This window comes from Saccopteryx bilineata, chromosome 3 (assembly GCF_036850765.1).
Source record: "Saccopteryx bilineata isolate mSacBil1 chromosome 3, mSacBil1_pri_phased_curated, whole genome shotgun sequence".
NCBI lineage: Eukaryota > Metazoa > Chordata > Mammalia > Chiroptera > Emballonuridae > Saccopteryx > Saccopteryx bilineata.
Genome location: NC_089492.1, coordinates 35,259,285 through 35,284,250, shown reverse-complemented (window position 1 = coordinate 35,284,250; position 24,966 = coordinate 35,259,285). Strand labels below are relative to the sequence as shown.

The 24,966-nt window shown below is 39.6% G+C and overlaps 2 protein-coding genes across 5 annotated transcripts in view; both read right to left on the bottom strand.

Annotated features, from left to right (window-relative positions):
• Positions 1–23,119, bottom strand: part of RNF19A (ring finger protein 19A, RBR E3 ubiquitin protein ligase) — a 55,970-nt gene extending 32,851 nt beyond the window's left edge. Inside the window, exons 1-3 of one of the 4 annotated variants that reach the window (XM_066265949.1) lie at positions 22,857–23,119; positions 2,932–3,074; positions 1,460–1,663 (exon numbers count right to left, since the gene is read on the bottom strand). The gene's annotated coding sequence lies outside the window, so the exon portion shown is untranslated. Of the gene's footprint in view, positions 1–1,459; positions 1,664–2,931; positions 3,075–22,255; positions 22,394–22,856 lie in introns of those variants that run through there. The other 3 variants (XM_066265948.1, XM_066265947.1, XM_066265950.1) reach the window with 3 other exon arrangements.
• The window catches only part of LOC136329571 (DNA-directed RNA polymerases I, II, and III subunit RPABC4-like), a 387,759-nt gene that overhangs the window by 149,061 nt on the left and 213,732 nt on the right, over positions 1–24,966 (bottom strand). The window lies entirely within an intron of this gene.

The following is a 24,966-nucleotide window of genomic DNA, read 5'->3' as shown; positions in this document are numbered from 1 at the left end:
CCAATGCTCTCTGCAGCTGCTCTCTGAAAGTGCTGGTCCTGGGCCTCCCTGGAGGGAACCCGGCACAGACCAGTGGAGGACACTGCCTGTGATTGGCCCTCAGCAACCTTCTTGGAGCTATAAGAAGAGTTTGTGGCTGCCTCTGCTGGGCCCAACTGCACCTGGAAATACCAAACCACACACCTATGCTGGCTTTTACCCACACTGGGCCTGGGGGAAGGCTGGCAAAAGGCCAAGGTTCCCTGGGTCCTGCTGCGTGCAGCCTCTGTCTGTTGGCTGCTTGTTGGGCTCAGCCACTGAAATAAAACCTCTGGTAGAGTCTAGAGCATGGGGCAATTCAGGGATCTGGAAGGGTGGTGGGTGTGGCTCCACCCCTCGGCCTCAGGTGTCAGTCTGTCCTGGCTTTTCTCACTGAGACTCAAGAGGTGTGGGCTGCCCGCAAGCCAGACAGTTTCTACTAAGTCCCCCAGAAGGCAGAAGCACCAGTCAGGGACTCTGGAGCATGAGAGGGAAAACTGAGTTGCTGACAGGCCCCCTGCCTCTCGGCTGACTTTTCAGAACGACCCAGGCCCCATAAGAGTGGGGCAGGAGGGATTCCCATGAGAGGAGCAGTTGCTTTCCCCCAAGGTGATGCTCCGTGGAAGGAACAGCTCTGTCCAAGAAAGACGGCGACTGAAGTATTGTATTAGAGCAGGGGTCCCCAAACTATGGCCCGCGGGCCGCATGCGGCCTCCGCCACACTTCCGGAAGGGGCACTTCTTTCATTGGTGGTCATTGAGAGGAGCACTGTATGCGGCGACACCGCAAAGCGCCGGAAGTGCGTCGTATCACTTGTTCGGGCTAGCAGTGACAAATATGGAACCGGACATTGACCATCTCATTAGCCAAAAGCAGACCATAGTTCCCATTGAAATACTGGTCAGTTTGTTGATTTAAATTTACTTGTTCTTTATTTTAAATATGGTAAATGTTCCCGTTTTGTTTTTTTACTTTAATCCGGCCCTCCAACAGTCTGAGGGACAGTGAACTGGCCCCCTGTGTAAAAAGTTTGGGGACCCCTATATTAGAGAACGATTCAGCACAGGAATTTCGGTAGCTGTACCCCAGAGTGTCTCTCCCTGGGCCACCAACTTCACACTCCACTCACGCAACTCTAGTCCTCTCAGCCCTCCCCCACCAGAGTCTGGGTAAGTGGCTGTGAATGAGATTTCCTGCTCTGGCCTTTAAGACAGAGTCTGTGTCTCCAAGAGCTCCGTCTCTTTCTCGCTGACAGAAACCACAGCTCTTTTCACTGTCTACTACTATGTGGGCACCTCTTCTAGGCTCTGGGGCTCTAGGCTGGGGCTCCGGATTCATATCTCTCAGGGTGACCCTCCCCCAATGAGAGTCCCTCCAGACCCTAAGCTGCTGCTGGCTCTTGGGAGCGGAGCAGTCCCCTCTGCATCTCTGCCCTTCCTACCAGTCTCGATGTGGCTTCTGTGATCCTTGGTTATAGACTCCGTTTAGTCCAAAATTGTTTTTTCAAGATGACTGTTCTTAAATTCAGTTGTAATCCAGTTTGGTCCTGAGAGATGGCAGTTGGAACGTCCGCCTACTCCGTCGCCATTTTACCATTCAATCAGGTTTTTCTTATTTTGTAAGTAAGGACAATGTATTGAGCAGTCTACAAGGAAATATAAAACCAATGCTAAAATAATGACATTCTTTAATCTTACAAGACTCTAAATTTAAGTTGAACTTATTAAACTCTACAAAATTTTTTATCATTATCACTCAGACTTCAATGATTCCCCAGCGCCTTTAGGAATTTTTTTTTCCTTTTAAATAGACAATAAAATGTACATGCACATGCAAAGGACTAAGTACAACCAACTTACACAATCTTGATGAAAAATAAAGTTTGGGGGGGAGTGCTCATATTACCAGAAGTAATTATGTTATAAAGTTACAGTAATTGAGAAGACAGTGTGTTACATCGCAAGGATGGACACAAAGCCAATGGAACAGAATGTATTTCTGATAAAAAAAATCTCATATATATGGATACTTGATTTATGTCAAAGGTGACAATGCTGAGCACTAAGAATAGCTTTTTAAAAAACAACAACACTGTACTATTTTACTGGTTACCATCTGAGAAGGGAAAAGCAACTTGACCTATAGCTCACTCATATATAAAATTCAATTGCATATGGTTGATAGTTCTAAATATGATCAGTAAAATCATAAAGGTTCTATGAGTTAACAGAAGAGAATATTCTAATTAAAAATTTCTTAAACAGAACACACAAAAGTATTTAGCATTAAAAAAGGAATTGCTAAACTGAACTACAATAAAACAAGAGTTTTAGGGGAGTATTAGAAGTCATTTGCCACATATAACTAATAAGGACTGGTATCCAGAATATGGAAAGAACACTCTCAAATCAGTAAGACAAGCAGACAATCGAACAGAAAAATGGGCAAGGGACTTAAACACTTCACAAAAGAATATGGAAAAGTGCTCAACATCATTTGTCATCAGAGAAATACTGTACACATTAAAGCCATACTGAGAGACTCACACCCACAAGGATGGCTAAAATTCAGACTGACATTTCCAAGTACTAGCAAAGATGTGGAGTGCTGGTGGGTGTATAAAAATGACACAGCTACTTTGGAAAACTGTTTGACAGTATCAAATTTGAACATATACATACTCTATTACCTATTTATACTTCTAGAAATGACAGCACAAGAGAAATGCACACATGCGCCCAAGACATGCATAATATCCATAGCAGCATTAGTTATAAGCCAAAATACCGAACACAACCCACATTTCCATCAATAGAATATATTCATGCTCTAGTATACTAGAAGCAATGAAAATAAAATACTGCTACCCACAAAAAAAGAATGAATCTCACAAGAATTAAAGTTTAGCCTGACCTGTGGTAGCACAGTGGATAAAGCGTTGACCTGGGATGCTGAGGTCACTGGTTTAAATCCCCGGACTTGCCTGGTCAAGGCACATATGGGAGTTGATGCTTCCTGCTCCTCTCCTCCCCCCTTTGCTCTCTCTCTCTCTCTCTCTCTCTAAAAGTGAATAAATAAAATATAAAATAAATAAAAGATGTAAGAAATCTAATTTTGGGGAGCACGTGTCTTTGGAGCCGCAGGTCCCACGTGCTTCGCTGGCTTCAGTAAATTCTTTTTCTTTTAAAAAAAAAGAAAGTTTAAAAACTAATCATGCAGAACTAATCTATGGTGCTAGAAGTGAGGATTTTAGTTACACTTTGCAGGCAAGCACAAAAAGAACTTTGACATGTGTAGTGGTTACAGAGGTATGTTCACTTCGTGATAAATCACTGACCTACAAACTCTACGTTCACAAACTCTTCTGGTTGGTTGTTATACCACAGTTAAAGGTAAAAAATAAAAAAAAGGCAGCTTCTGATATCCACATATATTCCTGAGAAAGTCATATTGACTTCTCTACACAAAATCAAGAAATATAGTCACTCAGGCAAACTTGATTCATGTCTTTCAGCTTGTTTTACTATTATTTTCAGTATTCTCTCTTAATGTGAGAAAAATTCTACATATTTTCTTTTTCATATGTTTTTATTTTCTTTTGCATCTCAAAATACTTGCTATAGTCCAGGGTTTTATATCTATCTAGCTATATCTATATAGGACAAGATAGACCCCCCACTTAAAATTCTGTTGTATGATAATTCCCCCTACAATAATATAGAACAAAACTGTAGGGGGAATCTATCTTGGGAACCATGTCCTAAAACTTTATCACTTAAAATATAAAACCAGTGGCATTTAATCAGTATTAGCTGGGGTATTTTTCAAAATACATACTTTTTGAAATGTGACAGCCACTTGGTTCATTTAAATGAGAACCTTTTAAGAGTGAATGGAGGTGCCTGACCGGTGGTGGTGCAGTGGATAAAACATAGACCTGGAATGCTGAGGTTGCTGGCTCTGAGTGCAGGCTCATTGGCATCGGGTCACTGGCTCTAGGGAATTGTCTACACGATTCCAAAGTTCGCCAGCTTGAGCCCAAAGGTCGCTGGCACGAAAAGCCCAAGGTGGCTGACTTGAGCAAGGGGTCACTGGCTCTGTCCTGGTCAAGGCACATGCGAGAAGCAATCAATGCACAACTCAAGTGAAAGCAACTAGGGGTTGATGTTTCTCACCCTCTCTATCCCTCCCCTTACTTTCTCTCTCTCTCAAAAAGAAAAGTGATGAATGGAGGTGCTATTAATATTTAAACAAGAACAGGAACAAAATAGAACATACAGTTTTTCTACTTAGCAAGTCTTTCTAAAATGTACAAATATACGAATATGCTTCAAAAGAAAACTAATTTGAATACGAAATATTTGTATGGTAAAGAAATACTATAAAGTAGAAAAAAATGATATATTAAGAAAACATGGGCCCTGGCTGGTTGACTCATTGGTACAGTGTGTGGATGTCCGGGGTTTGATTTCCGGTCAGGGCACAAGGAGAAGTGACCATCTGCTTTTCTACCTCTCCCCCTCTTGATTCTCTCTCTCTTGCCCTCCTGCAGCCATGGCTCGACTGGAGCGAGTTGGCCCTGGGCGCTGAGGACAGCTTCATGGCCTCTGTCTCAGGTGCTAAGAAGAGCACGGTTGCTGAGCAATGGAGCATCACCCCCTACTGGGCTTGCCAGATGGATGACAACTAGGGTGCATGCGGGAGTCTGTCTCCACCTCCCCTCCTCTCACTGAATTAAAAAAAGAAAGAATATTTTTATTTTGAAGTTTAATAGATAATGTTACATTGGTTCCCTCAAATTGTGCTGATTTGCACCCCTCCCAGTTTTGGGAGGGTTTTGTTTTTCTTTCTAAGGGAGAGAAAGGGATAAACAGGAAGGGAGAGAGATGAGAAGCATCAACTCATAGTTGTAACACTTTAGTTGTTCATTGATTGCTTTCTCATATGTGCCTTGCACAGGGGGGCTCCAGCCCAACCAGTAACCCATTGCTCAAGCCAGTGACCATGGGGTCATGTCTATGATTGGATGCTCAAGTCAGCAACCCCATTCTCAAGCTGATGAGCTCACGCTCAAGCCAGTTTCGAACCTGTGTCCTCAATCTCCCTGGCTAACACTCTGTCCACTGTGCCTCCACCTAGTCAGGCATATGTTTTCTTTCCTTTTCATTTTTTTTTTTTTTATGTATAGGGACACTTTTATTTTTTTAATTTATTTATTCATTTTAGAGAGGAGAGGGAGAGAGAGAGAGAGAGAGAGAGAGATGAGAGACAGAGAGAGAGAAGGGGGGGAGGAGCTGGAAGCATCGACTCCCATATGTGCCTTGACCAGGCAAGCCCAGGGTTTCAAACCGGCGACCTCAGCACTTCCAGGTCGACGCTTTATCCACTGCGCCACCACAGGTCAGGCCGCCTTTTCTTTTTTTTTTTTTTTTTTTTTTTCCATTTTTTCATTTTTCTGAAGCTGGAAACGGGGAGAGACAGTCAGACAGACTCCCGCATGCGCCCGACCGGGATCCACCCGGCACGCCCACCAGGGGCGACGCTCTGCCCACCAGGGGGCGATGCTCTGCCCATCCTGGGCGTCGCCATATTGCGACCAGAGCCACTCTAGCGCCTGAGGCAGAGGCCACAGAGCCATCCCCAGCGCCCGGGCCATCTCTGCTCCAATGGAGCCTTGGCTGCAGGAGGGGAAGAGAGAGACAGAGAGGAAAGCGCGGCGGAGGGGTGGAGAAGCAAATGGGCGCTTCTCCTGTGTGCCCTGGCCGGGAATCGAACCCGGGTCCTCCGCACGCTAGGCCGACGCTCTACCGCTGAGCCAACCGGCCAGGGCTCGCCTTTTCATTTTTTAAGTGAGAAGTGGGAAGGCAGAGAGACAGACTCCGGCATGCGCCCGACCAGGATCCACTCAGCAAGCCCCTAGCAGGGATGCTCTGCCCATCTGAGGCTGTTGCTCTGTTGCTTGGCAACCGAGCTATTTAGCACCTGATGCAAAGCCATAGAGCCATCCGCAGCTTCTGGGGCCAACTTGCTCCAACCAAGGAATGGATGTGTGTGTGGGGGGGAGAGAGAGAGGGAGAGCAAGAGAGAGAGAGAGAGAGAGAAGCAAGAGGGGGAGGAGTGGAGAAGCAGATGGTTGCTTCACCTGTGTGCCCTGACCAGGAATCAAACCCGGAACATCCACATGCTGGGCCGACGCTCTACTACTGAGCCCACCGACTAGGGCTGCAAATATTCTTTGATCAGCAATCCTATGTGTAAAATTTATCTTCATAAAATATAAGAACAAGTGTACAAAGACATTATGTAAGGAAATTCACTGCAGCCTAGTTGATAGAAGCAAATAAAACAAGACCAAAAAATAAAAATAAAAATAAACCTTGTAAAACCTGGAAATAACTTGTGTCCAACAGGGAACTGATAAAAATAAATGAACCAACCACAATTTATGGATAATGATGTGGAAAGACCACACTATATAGTGTTGAGAGAAAAATCATAATTGCAAAACAGTATCAGCTATTAGTGAAAAACATACTCCCACATAGGCTTACATGTGTATACAATTTCTGGAAAAATGTTAAAATACCATTAACAATGGTTATCTTAGGGAAAAACCCATCCAGTACTGGAGGTACAGAGAATAAAATTTGGGATTCAAGACCTGGTCAGCCACTTTCAGTTATAAAATTCTAGATAAAGTACATTCTACAAAATATGGATACCACTTACTTAAAATAGATGTCATAATAAAGTGAAATTGACACGTGCTGAAAATACCTAACAAAACCTGGCACTACACTATACTGAATGTTAGCTGAAATGAAATGTAAGATAAACTTTGTATCCCCAGTTCCTAACAAAATGTGAAACTTACAGCAGGTGCTTAATAAACACTGAATAAATAAAGTACACACATAAATGAAAATGAGGAACTGAGGATTCTGTTTATATCTTTGCTGCTGACTTGCAATTTGATTAAGATGTATCTAGATGTAGTCTACCTTGTATTTATCCTGGTTGGGCTTCACTGAATTTCTTAGATTTGAAGTTGAATTAAACTGAATAGAAGTGAATTTTTCAGCAATTACTTCCTTAAGCATTTTTTACCTCACTCTTCTTCCTCCTCTCTCATCTCACCTGTTATTCATGTTAGTTTAATACTGTCCCATTGGCCATTTTAAAAAATCTTTTCCCACCATCCTTTAGATTAGTAAATTTTTACTGATTTAAGTTTACCAGCTTTTTCCTCCACCATCTCTAGTCTGCTGTTAAATCCGTTCAGTGAAATTTTCATTTCCAATATTGTGCTTTTCAGTTCTAGAATATCTAATTATTCTTTTTTAAAGCTTCTCTCTCTCCACTGAGATTACCCATCCATTCAGTCATTATGATCATGTTTCTCCCTTTAAGTCACTGAAAATATTAGTTGCTTTAAAGTCTGCCGATTTTAGGATTTGGTACCATTTGGGGTGAAAACCATTTTGATATTAATTCACACTTTCCTGATTCTTCACATGTCCAGTAATTGCCTTTTATAAGCTGGGCACTGTGGATAATATGTTGTAGATACTTTAAGAGCCTCTTTCTTCTTCTGCAGAGTAAGGGTGTTTATTATATCTGGCAGTTAAATCACTAGCTAATAAAGTTGAACTTGCGAAGGCTTGGTTTTATGCTTTTTTAGAATGGGTCCGTGACCAGTACAAATGTCAAATACCAAATTCTCTCCTGCAGAGAGTAATGGTTGAAATCTCCAGTTAGCTTGTTAAGCCTCACAGCTATTGTTTTCCATTGACCTCACTGGAATCGCCCATGCACAGTTCAAGAGCTAGAGATAACTTGAGGAGAGCTTATCCCTAGATTTCAGGGCTCTCCTATTATACACCACCTCCTTTCTGGGATTTATCTAGTCAATTTCCAGCCATTCCAAACTCCAATTCCTGACACCTCAAGCCAGTAAGACTTGGGGGCTTTCTGCTTGATTTACAGGTGCCCTGTGCTACATGGATGTTTTTCTGCATAACAATTTTTTTTTGGGGGGGGATACTTAGTAGATTTCCTAAGGATGTCTTCACCTATACTATAAGATACAGTATTCCTGAATGTGTTTATAATAGGAAATTTTAGCCTACATGTAAGTATGCTTTTGTTATCTTTACAGTAGTAATCATTACTATACTGCTTTTAAAAAATGATCTTTTAAAGGTTTTCTTGTATTATCCAATACTTGCAACAGCATCTAGGAATAACAAATTTGTTAAACCTTTGCCTTTTACTATAAAGTAACCTGTATACGTATTAATTCCTTCTTTCAACATACGTCAATGGCTATAAAGTGCCAGATATTCTTGTAGGTGGCAGATACACAATAGTTAACAAAACAGACAAGCCCCTGACACTTTCATTCCAGTAACTCAAAACCAGGCACTGAACAAGGACATTTCAGACTATGTCTTCCCCAAACACTAATATTAATATGACTTTGCAAGGACTGCAATTATAATAATGTGATTCCCTTTATTTTTTTTCCTATCTTGAAATAAAAAAGCTTTATTTTTAAAAAATATGGAACTATATGGTAGTCCCATGATCTAAAACAGATATTTATCAAAATCCATTTTAAAGCTTTCTAAAAGACTATGTACTTTGACAGCACTCTATTTTTCTTAGTGACAATGGTTTTCTAACATAGTAAATGGCAAACAACTTAAGTTGTACAAAAAGAATCACTAGTTATCTGACCAAATCATCTATAAAGAACATTCATTTAGCTCACTGTGCATACGTTCAGGAAACAATGTTGGTAAATAGTGGGAAATCCCAAAACTTGATACACTTTTTTGGCTCTATTCTTCTTTAGTGTTAAGTAAAGGTTCCTAAGGCAATGAGAAAAGAAAGTATCTACCTTTCCATAGTATCTCCTATAGAAAGAGTTGCAAAGAACCACCAATACAATTTAATATGGCTAAGTACAATTCGATGTAGTAGCTGACTACCAAAAACCCGAAGTAATTAACATAAGCCATCCTTTGATCAGACCATAACCAGAAGTGATATACTAGAAATACTGTATGGCACACAAGCTAATTTTGGCACAAAGTAAATAGAGCTTTTGTAAATGCAAACTGTCTCAGTTAAGTTTGAGACATTAAATTGTTTGGATTTTCATATATGGGTTTCTCTGAACAGAGATAAATCACTAATTTCATTCTAATGAAGTCTGCTATTGCTCAAAAAGGTTATTTAAATGCTTAAAATTGGCCCTGGTGGGTTGGCTCAGCAGTAGAGCACCAGCCTGGTGTGTGGAAGTCCTGGGTTTGATTCCCAGCCAGGGCACACAGGAGAGGTGTCTATCTGCTTCTCTACCTTTCCCTTTCTCCTTCCTCTTTGTATCTCTCTTCTCCTCCTGCAGCCAAGGCTCCCTTGGAGCAAAGTTGGCCTGGGCGCTGAGGATGGCTCCATGGCCTCTGCCTCAGGCGCTAGAATGGCTCCAGCCACAACAGAGCATTGCCCCCAGGTGGATCATGCCGGGTGGATCCCAGTCGGGCACATGTGGGAGTCAGTTTGACCACCTCCCTGTTTCTAACTTCAGAAAAATACAAAATAAATATTTAAAATTATTTTTATGTTGTATCATTCATTTTGCCAGTCTCAAATTTAGAACAGCATTTTTTCTCTAATAAATCTATTCCTCAATACAGCTGCTAAATTCAGCTATAGCAGCAATGCAAGCACTGGGCATAATTCTTACAGCCCAAATAACATCAAGGAGACAGACTCTCTTATAAAAACTGATTAAACATCTCTTTAAACAGTCTGTTAAAGTAAAAATATAATAGGCATAATAAATTTTGGAAAAGGATAGCAATGCTTAAAAATAACAGCTAATGCATAGGTTAAGCTTCAGAAAAATCCATAAAATCTCTAAAACTATAACTAAACTGTGAATATATGTATATTCTCAAACTAGAATCTATAGCTTTCAACAGATTCTCCAAGAAATCAAAGTGTAACAAGTATCTGGATGCTGGATTTTAATTTGCCAGTAAAAGTTAATATAAGTTTTTATAGATCTTTTCTGCTCTATATATTTACATTAGTTCAATATTCATATCTGTGGCAATTATTAGCTCACTTAGAACATACTTCTATTATATAAGATTCAAAGTTGCAGTGCTTTCCAGAGAGTTAAATTTTGAGGAGGGTTAAAAAACTTTCATTCAGAAACAAATGTCTCAGACTCATAATGCAAGAATAAATTTGAGGTATGTAGGTGGCCTAGAGTAATGCATCAGATGTTAAACAAGCCAAATCACACAAAATAAGGCTAATCAATATTGTATTTTCAAAGGACAGTTGATTATAAATGTGCATATAAAGGTATTATAGTGCTATATCTTCACTTAAAACAGGTTAGGTATCACTGAAAACTAAGTTTTTCATTCCTCCCAAGTCACTGTAATATCTTTTGTTAAAATATAACGCAAAGAAGTAAAATATTTCATGCCCAATGAGAGTCAGCAATGGTGTTAGAAATCTAAATATTTTCCAATTATTTGAATGTCTCCTCAGAAACACAAGCATATTATGTGCAGATCTAAGGAAATCTGGGTTCTATGGATTGCTACACCAAGTGGTTATGTGGCTTTAGTTTAGTAATAACCTTTCTGCAGCATCTGTAAAACAGAGAAAACACAATTGCTGCAGAGAAGTTTTAATATAGTCACTTGTTTCAATTTCCTCCTGAGCACATAGAAGCACTATTTTCCACTCCACTTGCAGCCAGACACAAGCCATATGTCCAGTCCTGGCCAATGCAATGTGAATAAAATGATGTACGCCCTTCCAAAACTGGGCCCTAAACCATCCCTTAAATATCCTTTAAGTTCTCTCTCTTCTCCCATTGGCTGGCTAAATGTAGTAATTACAGTGGTTAACTCCACCAGACCTTAGGGAACAGCTAAGTCACAAGATGGGAGAAATCTGGACACCTGAGTCCTCCACACAGTTCTTTGTGTGAGAAGTGGGCTGCAATCGTGCTTTACTGTATGAGATTTCAGGGTCGTAGGTTTCAATTATCTTACCCACCTTAGTAGGGAGAAAAAAAATGAGGCAATAATTTAGAGTAACACGCGGGGAAAATGTTTTAAATACTATACAAATACAGAAAACAATAGCATTTTTTACTCAGAGAGTAAAGCATGGACTTTGGAGTCACAATGTTTGGGTTCAAGTCCAGCCTCTGACACATATTAGCTGGTTGTGTGACACTGGGTTAAATTACTAAGACAGTTTCTTTTTTTAATTTTAATTTTTAAAAAAATTTATTTATTGGTATTTAGAGAGAAAGAAGAGGTAGAGGGAGGAGGAGGAAAGGAAGGAGGAGAGAGGTTGTGAAAGGGGGATGGGGGTGACAGACATCTGTTTGTTGTTCCAGGTGCTATATTTATGCATTCATTCATTGGTGAGAGAAACACTATTTGTTGTTCCAAGCATATATTTTTGCACTGATTGATTGATTCTTCCATGTGCCCTGATCCAAGATTGAATCCACAACCTTAGTATATTGCAACTACATTATTCAACTGAGCTAAGCGGCCCGTGCACTAAGACAGTTTCTTCAGCTGTAAACTAGGAATAATAATGCCTACAGTTCACAGGATTAGTAGTAGGATTAAATAAAATAACATATATAAAGAATCCAGCATAAAGTGTGGCACAAATGTAACTAAACCATTTACTGGATAAAACTGTTGGAAGGATTATCACACTTAAAGTTAGAAATAAAATAGATAGCTCTGAAATGGTTTTTCTAATGTAATCAGAATAGCCAGCCACTTGGGAAGTTTGGAATACATCATTATAGTACGTGAAATTCTCTCTACAGCAAAATGTAACTAATGTTTTCAACTTTATGCTTATAGAGCTACACTTCTACATTGAGTGGTCTTCCTAATGTTAAAAATGGGATAAATAACTTCAATAGATCATTAGTATAGGCAAGTATCGGTTTCCAGCAAGTTTTTTTGGAAAGTGAATGCTTACCAAGACTACTCTGACCTTGATCCTTCGGTTAGTTTTTATGATCTCCCGGAAACAGAAACTAATAGTTCAGAATAAACTATTCCCAAATGCTATGAAGCTTCCCCAAAGAGATAGTTCTTAAACAGCTTCACAAACACACACCTGCTACATTTACCTATTTAAGCCTATTCTTAATTGGGAGGTACTTTGTGGTTTTAATAATACTCAATACTCAATCCATTACAAAAGTAAGCTGCTGCAGAAAGAAAAAGCAGCATTCATTCCATTTTTTCAATTAAAAAAATAAAGATTAAAAACATTTTGGCTAGTTCATTCCAGGCGCTCTTTTTTCAGCAGGGCAAACAATATACCAATAGGGAAATAGCAGGAAAAGCATAGTGCAAACCAGGTGTGATGAGTATCTAGAGACACGAAAAAATTTAAAAATAGGTTTTAAAAAAAACATACCAGGCTGTCAAAATATTTTTTGGAACTTGTTAAAATACTCATTGCTACAGATCAACAAAAGATAAATACTAACCTAGCCTTACATCTTAGCCAAGTTTGTCTACTTTTTTGAATTTCAATGTCCTTATTTGAAAGCCGAAGTAACTAAACCAGATAATGTGTAAGCTACTTAGTTCTAAAAGACTATAATTCTAATATACAAATACATAGTTTTAATACACAGTAGACTCTAGGGTTGAAAGTGGATAATTAACATTTTCTGAGATGAACAATTTTTGTTTCTTTTAAAAATGTCTCAATCCTCGAAGTGCTTACTCTTTTGCCTTATAAATCCAGTAGAATGAATATAATCTCTGCAAACAAAATTTTACGAGTTTATCATTAATCTGAATAATCCTACTATTTGGACAATTAGAAGTATGTATTAAGTGTTTGGAGTAATTTTGTCCTAACCATTTTTTCTGGAAGTTTAAAAAAATTATTGATAACAACAGCATACTCTCTCTCCAATTTTGGAATCTCGTTTGCCTCTTTCTCCTTCAAGAGCATGAGGGGAAAGGGAAGAGGAGACCTGTGGTTAGGCAAATCATTGTGTGTGTGTGTAAGTTTATGATATATGTACATAAAGAGATAGAGTACAGGCTGGAAGAGCTGTTAGGTAGAAATCCCAGTAATGTAATTGTCTCAGAAGGAACAACATCTCTTGGGAAATAGGAGGCACAATAAGCAAAATCTGTCTATTTTTCATTGGAAAGACAGCATTCATGTAGCCTCTCCCTAAACATATTCCTCCAAAATAAGATCAATACTAAAATATGACGTGAAATACTTATTAATTTTATAAAAAAAGGAAACTATTTTCTAAAGAGAACAGGAAAATCTAGATAAGAATTACATGACAAGTAAACAATCTTAAAGGTTTATTATTGTTAATGTTTTCTCATTGAGAATTCAAAAGAAACAATAAGTTTAACCATAATTCTAAAACATATATTCAATTAGATACATTAGATATTTACCTATAGACTTCTGGGAAGCATCAACTTAAGGACCAATTTGAAAAATCAGTAATCAAGAAAAAGTGTGTGTCTTAAGTAAGTCATGGAGATACAAAGAATAAAAAGGCTACAAACCTGGAAGCATTTCACAAATACTAGTCATGCATAGGTGCATTTGCTTGAATATCCATTTGCTCTTTTCAGAATGCTGCACCATCAACTTTATTTAGCTGTGGAACCTATCCTTCCAGAGACACTAGTAACACCAGTGTTTTAATCTAACCTGTACATTTTATAAGAAAACTGTAATCTAGGGCTACTCATTCAAATATATCACCACTAGCTACATGAGTCTACTTAAGTTTAATTAAAATTAAAAAAATTTTAAATTTAAGTTCCTCAATTGACTAGTCACATTTCAAATATTCCATAGCTATTTGTGGCTACTGGCTACCACACTAGACAGTGCAAGTCTAAAATATTTCCATCGCTGCAAAAAATTATACACACACACACACATATATAAAGTACATAAATGTGTGTATATGTATATGTATATTTTTAGTGAGAGAGACAGATATCCACATAGCTAATGTGACAAAGCCAAAGACTCAGTCCTCTTTACACTATCTTACTTCCCAGACTAGACTTCATTAATTACCTGGTTTCTTTTTATTTTTAAAATTGTTTATTAGGGTAACATTTGTTAGTAACAGTATATAAGTTTCAAGTGTACAATTCTATAGTACTGCATCTGTATATTGTGTTGTGAATCACCTGGTTTCTGAATGATATTAGTCCTTTTGTTAAATCTGCTTACAAATCTCCATTTGCTTCCTACTGGTAAATACATTTCAAACTTTGCATGGCATTCAAAGCCTTCCACAATCTAACCTTAGTCCCTCACCATTCTCCTACATAAAAACCACAATCGAACCAATGGATCTATTTATTAAATATATTATATATCAACAAAATATAGTTTCACCTCCATGACTTTTCCTAAGCCTTTGTCTCTCTGCCTGGAATATCTTTTCCGTCTCCTCTGTTATCTCAAGTCCTACTGTTCTTTCAAAGCCCAATTCCTATCTCATCACCACAAATCATTCTAGTAATTATAAATAAACTACTAAAAATTGTGTCATACTTTTATATAATTTCTAAATACTTCATCTAAGTATTCTACTGAGATTATTTACTAGAATTTGGAAAAAGTTAAGCAGAGTAAAGGAGATCAGGAGTGTGTTTATGCCTGGTATTGATTATAATTTTTAAAAGAGTAGAGCTTACTAAAAAGACACTTAAAGACTTGAAGATGGTAAGGGAGATTGCTATGTGGAAAATTGGGGAAAGAGCATCCAACACATAGAAATAGCTATTAAAAAGGCCCTACAGCAGGAATATGCCTGAAATGTTCAAGGAGTAACCCCAACTTCAGATGTGGCCAAAAAGAAATGAGCAAGGCAAAGAATATATGACAGGTCAGAATGTAAAAGAGCCAGTTTGTGTGGGGCTGTACAGGCCACTATGAAGACTTTGGCTTTTATTCTAAGTTAGATGAAAAAACTCTGGGGGCTTCTAAACAGAGAATGTTTAGAATCTGAATAATTTAAAAGGATAATTCTGATGTTAAGAATAGAATGGGGGAGGGGCACAAAGAAAACTAGATAGAAGGTTGACAGAGGACGATCTGACTTTGGGTGATGGGTATGCAACATAATTGAATGACAAGATAACCTAGACATGTTTTCTTTGAATATATGTACCCTGATTTATTGATGTCACCCCATTAAAATTAATAAAAATTTATTTATTAAAAAAAAAAAAAAAGAATAGGGCCCTGGCTGGTTGGCTCAGTGGTAGAGCATTGGCCTGGCGTGCAGGAGTCCTGAGTTCGATTCCCGGCCAGAGCACACAGGAGAAGCGCCCATCCGCTTCTCCACCCCTCCTCCTCTCCTTCCTCTCTGTCTCTCTCTTCCCCTCCCGCAGCCAAGGCTCCACTGGAGCAAAGTTGGCCCAGGCGCTGAGGATGGCTCTGTGGCCTCTGCCTGAGGCGCTAGAGTGGCTCTGGTTGCAACAGAGTGACGCCCCGGATGGGCAGAGTATCGCCCCCTGGTGGGCGTGTCGGGTGGATCCCGGTCCCGCACATGCAGGAGTCTGACTTCCTCCCCGTTTCTGGCTTCAGAAAAATACAAAAAAAAAAAAAAAAAAAAAAAAAAAAAAGAATGGAAAGACATGGGTAGGAGTAACAGCATAAAGAACAGTTTCAAGGCTACTGCAATAATCTAGGAGAGAGACAGATGATAGGCTTATCAATGGAGATGATAAAAATGTTTTGATGCATGTTTGAAGGTAGAACTTATAGGATTTCTTGAGGGATTCCAGATGATTTCGTCCTTAATAACCAGAAGGCTGAAACTGCTAGTCAATGAAACAAAGAAAGCTGTGAAAAGAGCAAGTTTTAGGGTGGCACTAAGAGCAAGAGTTCATATTCAAATATTTAAGTTTGAGATGCCTCTTATACCTTAGGTGTAGGAATGTGTATCCAAATACCAGTTTGACAAGCATGGAGTTCAGGAAAAAGAGTCTGTCCTACAGATATGAATTTGGGAGTTGTTGTTATACAGGTGGTGTGTAAAAATCAGGAGCATGGTTGAAATCACCAAAGAGTAAATATAGATGGGTAAGGACTGAGCCCTGTGGCATTCCAACATAGAAGGATCCAGTAAAGAAAGATAAAAAAAAGTGGAAGGGGGACCTCTTAGGAATTATACCTTCAGGAGACAAAATCTGTTGGTCTATCCCAATCTGTATTTTACTTGCCCCCTCCCCTAACCGTCAACTACATCTTAAGAATAGTTTGACAGGTGGTAGAGTACAGTGGATAGAGCATCAACTTGGGACACTGAGGACCCAGGTTCAAAACTCCAAGGTCACTGGCTTGAATATGGGCCACCATCTTGAGCACAAGGTCCCCAGCTTGAGTGGGGGTTCATAGACATGATCCCATGGTTGCTGGTTTGAGCCCAAAAGTCACTGGCTTAGGCAAAGGGTCACTGGTTCGGCTGGAGCCCCCTGGTCAAGACATGTATGAGAAGCAATCTATGAACAACTAAAGTGATGCAACTATGAGCTGATACTTATCTCTCTCCCTTCCTGTCTCTCCCCCCTACACACACACCAAAAAAAAGAAAGAGAGGGGAGGGGAGGGGAGGGGAGGGGAGGGGAGGGGAGGGGAGAAGGAAGGAGAAGAACAAAGCAGGGACAAATTGGAAGCAGTAAAGGACTGACATGACAAAAAATGTATAACCTTTTTCTTAGGCCTACTGAAACTTGAGAGTATTAAGACACTTCCTCTGGTATTTCTAAGAAAGGATTAAAATTCTAAAGAAAAGACTGTTTAGTCTGACAGTCACAATGCAGGATATAAAACAGAAACAAGCAGCCCTGGCCGGTGGCTTAGTGGATAGAGCATCATCCCAGCATATTGAGGTCATGGGTTTGATCCTCTGCCAGGGCCCATACAAGAAGTAACCAATGAGTACATAACTAAATGGAACTAAGTGGAACAACAAATTGATGCTTCTTTCTCTCCCCCTTTCCCATCCCTCCTTTTCTCTCTCAAATCAAGGGAAAAATTAAAAAATAAAAAGATATAAGCATAGATCTTTGGCTTACTAAAAACTGAGTCTATATATTAGTATCCTGTGGCTGCTGTAACAAATTACACACAAACTAGCCACACAATAGATGGCTTACGACAACAGAAATTTATTTTCTCACAGTTCTAGAAGATGAAAGTCCAAAATCTAGCAGGGTCATGCATCCCTTTGGGGCTACAAGGGACACCCTGTACTTTGCCTCTTTCAGCTTCTGGTGAATACTTTGAGTATTCCTTGGCTCACAGTCGTATCACTCCAATCTTTGCCTTCACATTGCCTCTTCCTCTTCTGTGTGTCTTCTCTTCTTCTGTATAATTACTCTCTGATCTTCCTTAATAAGGACAACTTATCATTCAATTTTGGAGCCACTCAGATAATCCAGGATGATCCCCTCATCTTAAAATCCTTAATTATACCTGCAAAGGCTCTTTTTCCAAATAAGGTATTCCTACAGGTTCCAGAGATTAGAATGTGAATACATTTTTTTGAGGGCCACCATTTGACCTACAACGTGATTCTAAGTATTTTTGCTAAGGACATCAGTAGAGTACTTTTGTTTATGAAAAGGTCAAAGAATATATATTATATAATTAAAGGATGGCTATAAGGAGCTATCTGACTTGACTGTGTATATGATTTGGTTATATCTGACTATCTACAACAGCTTATTGAGCAACCATTGTCACTTTGGTTTAGACAGAATTAGTCATTGTGCTACACATTGCATATGCTGTGAAAACAGGCTTTTCTAAATGACTGTTTTACTTTGCTCACATACATACACTTATCAGTCCCCATATCCTTTTCCCCAAAGACCTTATTTTATGATTTTGATTTATGTACACTTATATAAGAAGTGTCAGTTACTCATACAAACAAAACCTGAAGGACAGATTCATTCAGGCAATATTTAAATATCAATAGATCAGATGTTCAAAATCATAAGATTAGAATAAATTAAAATACAAGGTGTTCAAACAAATGTATTAACCTTTCCTGATTTTATATGTTACAAGAGCACCTTGCATTGATTATGAACTGAAACTGATTCCAATGTGAGAGGTAACAGGATTCCTATATGCAGTAGGCTCATAGGGACTTATTCTTTTTGTTTTTTACTAAGATTTGTTATGACAAATTGCTACTAATGAAAAAAAATCTTCTAATAATCTTAAATAGAAGAGTTTCAAAATTATAATTTATACTAATCCAGTAAAATAAATGATAGCACAATCTCCCTCATTATATATACAGGAGAAGAGAGTGAGGCACTGTCATTTTGAGAAAGTTATAAAACCAAGAAAGTCAGGTATCCTGACTTTCAATTCTACTAATTCCAGTTAAATGACATAGGTGCTTCTGTATTTGGTCTCAAAGATGTACCAATCAATTATAAAAAAGACTATCAAACGACAAGAATTTCCGTAGAAAGGAAAAAACATTTCATACAAAATGCCCAAGAGCTATGCTCTCCAGTGTAAACACACACACTGGATTGAAGACTCAGTATGAATAAAAGACTGTCAAGTCACTCATTAATACACATTTAAATGATAAATATGCTGGGTTAAATATATTATAAAACTTGATTTCACCTGTTTCTTATTTTTTAATGTGACTAATAGAAAATCTTAGATATTTATGACTCACATTATATTTCTATTAGCCCTACTGTAGAGAAATTTATGAAATTGTTACTTTACATTATACATGCTTTATTCAGTTAACAAATACTTATTCAATACCTATTACTGTCAGGTTTTATGCTAAGACCTTAAGAATGAACAAAGAAAATGGTCCCTGCCATCATAGAGTTTACATTATCTCCTACACTTCTGCCCCATATTTCCCATACATTATCTCATTTGTGATAATTCATTAAAAATAATTTAATTTAGGATATATTATTATGCTATATATTATTATGCTGTATAATATTTATTTAGAAGGCTAATACTATCACATTCCCAGTCCCTTCTCCTGGTTCCTTACGCCTTCCCTCTAACTAGTTTGATCCCTCCTATGGCTCACCTCTACCAGTGTGTCTCATCAACTGGCAACCTGCCTGCTATTCACATTACCACAGGGCTATTTATACTTTCAGGGGTCTCCAGAGAAGAAACGAAGTTTCTTAACTTAACTTAAAATGTTAAGTATACATAACTTTAAGGGGCCAAATCCAGTTTTTTGTATCCAAGACTGAGTTTTGAATTTTTTTTGGGGGGGGGGGACTTAAACAAACTAAGGTGATTTTAAGCAGGCTTTTGCTTCATAATTCAATGTACAAACTTATCTGAGGAACTAAAACAAGTCCTCATCAGTTTTGTTCTACTAAGGCTTTCATGTAAGAAAACAGTGTATCTCTAGTAAATGATTTTTAAAATAAAATACTACTTGCAATATCAACAGGGCAAAAATATACATTGATTTTAAGGCTAACAGTCTAGCTTTCAAGAAAATGTTATGAATATACAAAGTAATTTTTCAGGTTTTATTGACAGCTACGAAGAAAGCAATACAAACAAAAAGTACTTTATCAAAAGGTGCCAATCTTTCCCTCTTTAATACAGACAGTATTACTGACATATGATAGGTATTCAGAAACAAATGAACTACCCAAGCTATAAACACCCAAAATGATTTCACTGCCAATTCTGGTTGAAGTCTACCACCATTTGAAATACAGATGTGTTTACCAAAAGAACATTTACCCTCAATCTTTAAACAATGCTGGTGTGGTTACATATAAAGTTGTTTCAATGTGATACATCTTCTGTCATTTAACAAAGAACTAATACTTTATTACTTAGAAAAATAAAGCCAAAGAAAAACAATAATTACTCCTCACTGGAAAAACAAAATCACCTAAGGAAAATTTAAGTATTTTCTATAATAATCTGATTATCACTTTGCTAAAAAAGAGTCAATCCAAAAATCTTTAATCCAAAGTATTTCATATATGATCATGGGTCCTTTCAGACCAGTATTAAACTCTACGAGTGTTAATTTGCCAAATACAATGGAATATGTCACCAAAATATAAACTAAGAAATTCAACTTTCCTTTGTCCTTTAGCCCCAAATAGCCTAATTTTTACATGGGCCTCAAACAATCAAAGAGCATAAAGTTTAGGCAGTATGAAATCAGCCAGTGACAATCAACTGTCACTTCTTAGTAACATCAGAAAAAAAAATTCTCTAAGATTTTCTTTATAACCAAATAGAAGAAGAAATATAAGGATATTCAGATGTATATGCACAAAATTTATCTCCATCTTACTCTATGCCCTCACTTGACTAGGGACTTTTACATGTTATGACAAATATTTGTCTTCCCTCTTGCCCTGGAAAAACTCAGAAAATTGCATTTTTCAATACTCTATGCCTTCCAGACTAAAACAAAAAACAAAAATTGGGGGGTGGCTATGATTAAAACTCGAAGAATTTCTGTGGTAAATCCAAGTAAGTTTTTAAGAAAAAAAAAAATCAGGTTCTTTCAAATGTTAAAAAAGTTTGCTTCAAATCACCTATATCTAATCCATTTAACAAACCCTTAAGAACAAATAACATCTTTCAATCTGATCCCATTAAAGAGAGGAGATCCCAAGTGTTTCACATTCATAACTCTAAAACTATTACTTTATGACTCGCCTATTTCAAATTTGTGAGGTACATTTATTTTCCACTAAGATGCTGACGTACCTTTGAAAACAGATACTGATCTTACTATCTTTCACATGTTAGGTAGAAAAAATATGGTTTCATTTAGTCAAGTATAAAGGCACCCTAAATTCTATAAATCACCAGCAAAATGAAAAAAATAATAATCCAACACAGGTTAAATGACAGTATACAGTAAAGGACTATTCTCTATACATATGAACTCTAACTCTCAACTGAAGCATTGCACAAATGAAACAATATTTCAAAGTAGCTACTATAAGGAGACTAGGAATTGGGTTATGTTTCAACTCCTAAAAAAAAATGTTCCAGTTTTAAAAGTTAATCTTACTGGAATCCTGCTGGGACGCAGGAGATATTGAAAAAAATACACTAACGTTAGTTGCCAAAACGTAATTTTTTCCTCAGACACCTTGCAGTGACATTACAATAGTTTCCACAGAAACATTAAATTTAAATTTCAGTTATATTCTATACTGCAATAAAAAGGAGAATCTTAAACTAAAAGTTTTATTGTTGTTGTTGCATAATTTGGTTTACTAAGTCCCAAGACTTAACTCTAAACTTTTACCATGGATTGCATGTAGCAAGAAAAGAACATTTGAAAATAAGAGTTAATAGATCATCGTTTATTTTCTAGAGAAAAAATATTTACATTTTAATTCAGTTCAGACAGCTGGGTGTTAAGGAGGCATAAACAGACAAATGTGGTAATTTCTGAATTATAAACAGAAGTAGAAAGATTCACATTAAGCTAATTAATGGCAAAACTGAAAATGAAATTTAGCGATACTGTCTGACTTCATTTAACCAAAAGGGTCAAGTTAAAAGAATAAAAATGAGAAATAATAAGATAATCACGTTCTTAGCCGCAAAAAAAAATGTAATGGAAAGGAAAGATCGCAAACACTTTAAAGCAACCGTTCACAGGAAAGAGTTGCTTTATGCCTCCACTGTTTACTGACGTTTAAAAAAACTAGCATTTCCAGCCAACCTGGGTTTGAAATTTGCAGCGGCAGTTAGACGCTGTCCTTTCCAACGTCAATTCAACAGAACAGTCTGCAACATTTTGAACAGTAAATATTAACTAGAATTAAGCATCGTTTGTCTATTTCTACCTTCAAGGACCAGTGAGAAAGAAATTAAGACCTTTCTCCCATATATAGCCTTAACTTCTTCCCCTCCTTTATTTACTACCCTTGTTGCAGGGTTAATGAACCCTAAACTTCTTTTCTTCCCATTAATGGAAACGGGGAAAGAGCAATGGCAGAGGGGAACTCAGAGGACAAGAAAAACTGAAAATTAAAAACAGTAGCTTAACTTGCTGAGTGAAGGCTGGGAACTTCCAGAAGGTCTGGCATGAGGGAGAGAATCCTGGAAGACCCCTATTAACACATATGTACTTTACCCCAGGGCGGCACCGTTTTTCCTGTGTAGAATGTCTTTCTGCTTTTGAAGGGGGCGCAGTCTTCTCGGATGAACCCTCCCCAGTGCATGCCTCCTCTCCCCTGCGGTCCCGGCAGCAGGGGTTGCCGGGCGCTGGCTCCGGCTCCCAATTTGCAGCCAGGCCCGGAAATCGGTCCCGTTAGAGCCGATTTCACCCATCAGGAATGCGCTCCGCCCCCGCCGCCTCCCCGCGGCGGCCGCCCCCGGGGTCGCCCGCCGCAGGGGCCGGGAAAGTGCTCGGGGAGCGCCGCCTCGGCCCGTCACAACACTGGCGGGTCCGCCACCGCCTCCACAGACGGCCAGCACAGGGCTCGGGGCGGGTCCCACGCTCGGCGCCGGGGCCGGGCGGGGGACGCGGAACCAGACCGAGGCCTCAACCCCCGGGCCAGCGCCGGCCCCGCGCTGAGCACGAGAGGGGGCGCCTTTCCCGGGAGATTTCCGAATCCATTTCATTCCCGGGAGGGGCGCGAAAGCCGCGGCGGAGCGGAGCGCCTCGGATCAGAAACGGGAGCCGCCCCTGCCCTCCCGCTCCCGGGGTACCCTCCTCTTGAGCCCTCCCGTACCTTCAACTCCTCAGAGCGGCGGCCAGCGCAGGGCTGCGGGCGCGCAGGCCCATCTCGCGGCGGCGGCGGCGGGAGCTGGAGGAAGTAGGGAGGAGGGTCCCTCAGACCCGCCGAGGCTTCTCCCAGCTGGGGCGGGAGGAGCGGAGAGGAGGGGTCCCGACAGCCGCTCTCCCGAACTCCTCCTCCGCAGTTCTGTCTTGACGGCTGTTCCCGGGGACCGACGCCCCAACTGCCATTCTCCCCCTCCCTAAACGCCCGCTGTCTCCGCCCCCCCCTCCCACTCCTTCCTCCCGCCCCCGCCCCGCCTCGCCCCTGCGCGCCGCCCGCGTGCTGTACGTCATGGCGTCACGCCCACCGGGCCCGCCGCGGGTGGCTTTGGGACGTAGTCGTTTGCTCTTGCACGTTCATCCTGAGCGGTTGTGGAGCGCCCCGCGGGTGACCCGGGGCGCGCCCCTCGTGGGGCGGACGCGGTGCTCCCTGCTCCTCCGGCTCGCCGGACTTCGCCCCCAACCCGGGCGGGCTGTGGGTGCGGGTGTCTCCTCCAAGGATTGGTGGGGCTGCCCCTGAAGTGAACGAAGGTGTAGGGCTAAGATACTGGCTTTTGGTATTTCGTGTGCAATTATGTTTTCATCCCTCTGTTCCCGCGGTTCTTCTGCTAGAATGGCAGCTCCCAGAAGAGCCAAGCTGGGAAGTTGCAGAGAGTTTGTGCGGCTCTGCTAGGAAATGTTCCGTCCTGGGAGTGGCGGCGCCCCACCCCTTCGCTCTTTTGGTTTTAGTAGACTTCAGTCTTCCGCGGGGGCTGCTAGGAGCAGCATTTAGCCACAAGTTAACACTCTGTGTGACGGTTCGGAAAATACATATTTTCCCCTCACCTTCCCCCCCCCCCTAATTTCACAAAGTCGTTTAAGTGTTGAGAATTCATATTTCAGTCCTTGATAAATTCGGAATTACTTTAATCTATTTTATCTGTTCCATCCCTTCAGACTTTTCAATTTTTAAATTGATTTTGGAGTGAAATTAGTTGTTCCACTTATTCAGTCATTGGTTGATTTTTGTATGTGCCCTGACCGGGATACAACAGCAACCTTGGCGAATGGGGTCCCCTTATATCCTTCAAGCCAGTTCATAACCCCCTGGAATGTTTGAACCAACGCGTGACTTAGTATCAATTCTTAGTTGAATGGTCAGTCCAGACTTGGTCTATTCCCTCCTAGTTTATTTCTCTTTAAGATTTGAAGTTACTCTTTTTTGGAATACTGAGAAATGGAAGGAATGTGATAGATGCTGAACAGCATGTCCATTTGCCACCTGTTACTTAACTAAATATATCACCCTTTCAATCCTTGTTTTAGTGTGTCTAATTTAAATGAGAAGCAAACCAATAAGTCGTGGTCTTTCAGATGGTACTTGGTATCTCTGGTAACCCAGTAAATGTTTACCAATTAGAAAACTAAACAAGCTAGACAATTTTTAGGTCTAAGTATCTTTAACCATGAATCAAAGGAACTAATGATGGGCATGTTTATTTTCATATATTGGAATTTTTAAAATGATACTTGAAGGCCGCCAGCAATTTTAAGGGATATTTTAAGCCTACAGGTAGTACAAGAATAGGAAGTTAAATAGATTTATGGAATAGTGCCCATACATAATGTAATTCTTTTTGAAAATATATCAACATGTTGAACAACATTTCAGAACAGAGGGGGTATTGGCTTTGAAGGGGGTTTTGAGTGCAGAGGTTGTGCTCGGTGGGAATGGTTGGCCACACTGTACAATTGTCATATTTTCCAGAGATGCCTTTTCCTGCTTATCTTCTTGAAAACTAGAAGGATTTCCTACTCTTCACTAAGGCAACATAAATATATTAAGAAACAAATCTATTGAACACCTCCACTTGAACCCCCAAAGGCACTTCTAACTTGGTCTGTCTAAGACAGAATTTATCTTTTTCTCAAAACTTGCCTCTCTCATTCACCCAGGCCCAAGCCAGAAATCTAGGATTCTCCCCAGGAATCCTCCTTTGGTCATTTCCAGTTAATCACCAAGACCTTATCATATATCCTAAACATCTCTCCGCTGCACTACATCCGTCTTCTGCTTTTTGGTT